Source organism: Carassius auratus, chromosome 4, assembly GCF_003368295.1.
Source record: "Carassius auratus strain Wakin chromosome 4, ASM336829v1, whole genome shotgun sequence".
Lineage (NCBI taxonomy): Eukaryota > Metazoa > Chordata > Actinopteri > Cypriniformes > Cyprinidae > Carassius > Carassius auratus.
The window spans coordinates 2,916,908-2,922,829 of record NC_039246.1 but is presented as its reverse complement, the minus strand read 5'-3'; positions in this window follow the sequence as shown (position 1 = coordinate 2,922,829).

The following is a 5,922-nucleotide window of genomic DNA, read 5'->3' as shown; positions in this document are numbered from 1 at the left end:
TGATCAGATGTCTGGTTAAATTCATGGCATCATTATGTGTGTGCACATACACAGAGTATCATTTTATCACATATATATCTAGATATTCCAAAGAATGTTATTGAGGACATACATTACAATGTATTAAGTAATCAACAATACAATTTTATATATTGATTTTTAATATTTAAGACAATATGTTTTCTTTGTGTATGGGTTGTGGTTCTGCCATTGTGTGTGTGATGCTTTCATGAAACACATCTGTTTTCCCAACATCCATTATATCTAATTGTCTTGTTTTTTCCTATTAAAAAACCACTTCATCCGGTAATAATTGCCATATTTTGTATGACACATATAGTACAAGTATTTCTTCAGGCATGTATTTTGTAGTATGCAGTGAAATACATTTTAAAAGTAACCTTCCCAACACTGCCAATGAACAAAGAGACTCCAAATCACAGGAAACAGAAACAACACACGGTAGAATGAAACTAAAAGGGCACGTGAGAATAGCACAGGCATTCAGATGAATAACAAAATATAAACACGACAGTTTCACACATCGCTAAAGAAATGCAGCATTTATAAGAAATGCTCCAAAAGTTTTTACAAGCAGTATGAATTGCCTGGAAAACCATATTGCTGATATACTTGCAGAAACTCTTAAGTAAGTGCATTTTATGTCCTAGGACTGTGGTAAACACGTTCAGTATGAGCTGGTTAAAGAGAAGAGACATGAAAAACACAGAGGTCAACATTCCTAATTTAGTTCTAGTGAGGGAATTGTTTTACTAAAATATTTTATTTACTATGCATATATGGTCAATTTAGTCTGAAGCTTTCCGACTCGGTGTCAATAAAAGATCTGTTTCCTGCGTTGTTATGATTTGATCTGAACGGAAACAGTGTATCAGCATGACGCAGCTGAGATATCCTCCAAAACGGCACCAGGGTGATGCAGAGGAGACAAATTGTTGAATAAAGTCTATTTGTTTAGTTTTTTTTGCTCATAAAAAGTATTCTCGTAGTATTAAAAGTATTATTTTTCAGATCTCCCTGCTATGTTTCTGGACTTGGGAACATCTCGGTTGCATTGCTGTCTCTGCGGTGTCAGACAGCTCCAGAATCCATCGGAAAAATCATTATTTGTGTTCCTAAGATGAGCAAAGGTCTTACAGGTTTGAAATGACATGAGGATGAGTAATTAATGACAGAATTTTCATAATGGGGTGAACTAACTCTTTAACTAAAATAAGTAGGTGCACTTGATATTTGTCATATATCACTAAAATTAAGTATAAAGATGAGAAGAAAGTGGCCCTACACAGCTGCATATGCCAGGATCTTCCATGGCCAGCCAAATTCACCGGGGGATCTCTGGGGCTCGTCTAGTTGTCCTGGTCTTCACTGACATTCAGAACTGTTGAGGTCCTCTTTACGTCCTGATCCACCATCTGGGCTGGATACGGACTGGAGCATCATCTCTTCTCAGGTGATCTGGATCCACACTGGAGCTTGTGTAAATCCTAGTTACCACGGGATGTAAATGGCAAAACATAGAAACAAATAGAGACATCATTAGCTCATTAGAACAGTAGCTACTGTTTCGACCAAGTAAAATTAATTAGTTTAACCCATGCTAAAGAATAAGAATGCGCATTTGATCAGATACAACTGCAGTCCAAAATTATGAGATACATTATTCGAATGCTTGTTGAAAGAGATGTGTTTTTAATCTAGATTTAAACAGAGAGAGTGTGTCTGAACCCCGATGTAATATCGTTCAACGATCAAAGAGGAAGGAGACCGGAATCGGCGTTCTGAGGCTCGTGGGTATTTATTATACAACTTAAAAGAAAACAGAAAATAAAGTCGCGCCACATGCGCACCCGTTTAAACGTCTTTTCCTCTCTGTGTAACGCCCGTCTGCTTTGAGGCTTCCCCAGCTCGCCTCCGCTCGGATTCCCGAGTCCTCAGCTCTCCCGCTCTTCTCTGGTTGTCGTGCGGCTTAAGTACCGGTTCCCCACGCCAATCACTGCAATGAGACCCAGCTGTTAACAGTTTCTCACCTGAACCACTTACCACCGCTCATCTCTTCATTCGCTCTCCCGTTGCAGACTTCACTAAACCACGCCACCGCCGCCACATACCCCCACCGCCCGACTCAGGCCGGGGAGCCATCTGGCCTGCAATCCCCCCCCATTCCTGGAGAGGAAGTCGGCCACAGCCATCTGCGCCCCCGGCCTGTGAATCACCTTGAACTTAAATGGCTGTAAAGCTAGATACCAACGGGTGATTCGCGCGTTGGTATCCTTCATGCGGTGGAGCCACTGGAGAGGTGCGTGGTCCGAGCAGAGGGTGAACTCCCGTCCCAGGAGGTAATAGCGAAGGGTGAGAACCGCCCACCTGATGGCCAAACACTCCTTCTCTATGGTGCTGTACTTAGTCTCTCTCTTCGAGAGCTTCCGAGTACTGTACAGCACCGGGCGGTCGTCCCCCTCCACCTCCTGGGACAGGACCACGCCCAGTCCCCTGTCCGACGCGTCCGTCTGCAAGAAAAAAGGGAGAGAAAAATTAGGAGAGTGCAGGAGCGGCCCGCCACACAGGGCAGCCTTAACTCGGGTAAAGGCCTGTTGGCACTGCTCCGTCCACTGGACCGTATCCGGTACCTCCTTTTTAGTGAGGTCAGTCAATGGGCTGGTGAGGTCCGAATAACGAGGAATAAACCTCCTGTAATATCCCGCCAGCCCCAAGAACTGCCTCACCTCCTTTTTGGTCTTGGGCCTGGGGCAGGTTGCAATTGCTGCCGTCTTATTGATTTGGGGACGCACCTGCCCGTGGCCCAAGTGGAAGCCCAGATACTTTACTTCCACCCGCCCAACTGCACACTTCTTCGGGTTGGCCGTCAGCCCCGCCCGTCTCAGCGCCCTGAGGACCGCCCTCACATACTCCATATGCCGCGGCCAGTCCCCACTATAGATGATAATATCATCCAGGTAGGCTGCGGCATATGCAGCATGGGGCCGCAGTACTCGATCCATGAGGCGTTGAAACGTAGCTGGGGCCCCGAACAAGCCGAAAGGAAGCGTAACAAATTGGTGTAATCCGAACGTCGTGGTGAAGGCTGTCTTTTCTTTGGACATGGGAGATAAGGGGATCTGCCAATATCCCTTGGTTAAGTCCAATGTCGAGTAAAAGCGAGCCGTGCCTAAACGATCGAGCAACTAGTCAATTCGCGGCATTGGATAAGCATCAAATTTAGATACTGCATTCACCCTGCGATAGTCTACACAAAACCGCACTGAGCCGTCCGTTTTAGGTACCAAAACTATCGGGCTCGCCCAATCACTGTGTGACTCCTCGATTACTCCCATCCCCAGCATGGCCTCTAATTCAGTCTGAACTACTTTTTTCTTGTGTTCAGGTAACCTATATGGCCGGCTGCGAATTACGACACCCGGCTCTGTCTCAATGTGGTACTGAATCAGGTCAGTCCGACCAGGTAGGGGCGAAAACACGTCCACAAATTCTACCTGCAAACGTGCAATGTCAGTGAGCTGCGAGGGCGAGAGGTGATCTCCCCCTAGGGCCAGTGCGAGGGATTTATTTTTAGTAACCGCCTCCGGCCCGAGATCCTCCTCCCCACTCACTGCCGTCGCTAGCAGCACTGACTCCTCCCCGCTCCATTTTTTAAGGAGGTTGAGGTGGTAGATTTGCCGTGAGTCACCTCTATCTGTTCGTACTACCTCATAATTGAGATCTCCTATCTGCCGTGTGACCTCAAAGGGTCCTTGCCACTTGGCTAATAATTTGGAGCTAGAGGTTGGCAGTAATACGAGCACTTTATCTCCCGGTGCAAATTTTGGCAGCTTAGTCCCCCGGTTATACAGCTGGCTTTGTCGGTCCTGGGCCTGAAGCAAATTCTCCATAGATAGCCGCCCCAGTGTATGGAGTTTTGCTCGCAGGTCCAGGACATATTGAATTTCACTTTTGCTATCCGAGCATCCGTCCTCCCAAGTTTCTTTCAGGACGTCCAACACCCCCCGGGGCTGACGTCCGTAAAGAAGCTCGAAGGGGGAAAACCCCGTGGAGGCTTGGGGGACCTCGCGCACAGCGAATAAGAGGGGTTCTAGCCAAGGGTCCCAATTTTTCGCGTCTTCTTGTACGAACTTCCGGATCATGGTTTGATCACTTAATGTGCGTGACATAAACGCGGTGCCCTGGTCCGTGAGAATCTCCTTTGGGATTCCCACGCGGGAGATTAAGCAAAACAGGGCATCCGCCACACTCTTCGCCGAGATGTTGCGGAGCGCCACTGCTTCAGGATATCGTGTCGCGTAATCCACTAAGACCAACGCGAAACGATGTCCCTGTGCCGATCGTTTTAACGGCCCGATGAGGTCCATACCAATTCGTTCGAAGGGGACCTGCACTAGCGGAATAGGGCGCAATGGCGCTTTTGGGGTGGCCGGTGGGTTTACCAGCTGACATTCCCGACAAGACGCGCACCACCTGCGCACGTTCTCGTGAATGCCCGGCCAAAAGAATCGGGTCGTTAGACGATTTAGTGTTGCCATTACTCCTAAGTGCCCTGCCATAGGATTACAGTGAGTCGTCTGGAAAAGCATTTCCCGACGGCTCCAAGGTACTAACAATTGGGTTGTATCTTCTTTTGTCTGAACGTTGCGGGTCACTCAATACAACCGATCCTTGATAATGGCAAAATACGGATGGGCTAACGGGCGCTCAGGATGGAGGACCTGCCCATCGATAGAACGGACCTGCTCGAACGCATGTTTGAGTGTCTCGTCTTGGGATTCTTCCAGGGGAAAGTCATCGTGACTGGAAAGGTTTAGCCTCGCCACGCCGCTCGGATCCCCTGAGACAACCCCTCTAGGTCCTGGTACAGATTCTCCCACCTGAGCGCTCGCCCTGCCCCCCGGCCAGTTCTTCCCCCCGACGGCACCCACTGTTAAACACCCCAATAATTGCTGAAACGCTGGCCAATTAGTTCCCAAGATTAGCGGATGCCGGAGGCGCGGACTAACGGCCACCTCCACATTATGCTTTTGGCCCCTAAATTTAATGGCTATGGCCTTTACAGGGTATTCCACTATATCCCCGTGCACACACCTTACCTTAACCATGCGGCCCGTATCCAATGCCCCGGATTGTATCAGGCTTTGATGGATGGAGGTTTGGTTACAACCTGAATCCACCAAAGCCTGATAGGTACCCCACTTAATACTCACGGGTATTTGGTACAGCCCGGCTTGATCGGGGGCGGCCTGCGGGTCATCCGGAATCCGGCCCAGGCCTCCCCGCCGCCCTAGTGGCCGGAAGTGGGTCTGGGAATTGGCGTGGGGAAGCAGCAGGGGGCTCCTCCGTCCCCCTTCGTTGAGGCGCGGCCATTCCACGCTCAGGGCCTCGTGCCCCGGCTGTGGGCTCCATCCTTCAGCGGGGGCCGGACCTCGGTGGCCCCACCCAACGGGACCTAGGGAGAGGGACAGATTTCGGGGTGGGGGGGAGGGGGAGACAGGGGAAGAGAGAGAGAGAGAGAGAGACAGCAGGAAGGGGCTCGCCGACCCCGGAACACACCGCCAGCTGGTCTTCCGCCAGTTGGATGGCCAGATGGCCTCCAGCCAACAGCCACTTGCGGCACAAGTCCCGGAGCTGCTGTGCCAATACAAAGGGCCGGCCTGCTTCGCTCAGCTCCAGCGACCGGAAGCGCTGCCTGTGTTGTTCGGGGCTGAGGCCGACCCTCTGGAGGATGGCTCTTCTCAGGTCGGCATAGACCAGGAGGTTCGGGACGGGCAGTTGTTGTGCCGCCTTCTGGGCCTTCCCCGACAGCAGTGGGATCACCCGGACGGGCCAGCTGTCCATCGGCCACTCACATGCCTCGGCCGTCCTCTCGAATAGGTCCAGAAATGCCTCTGGGTC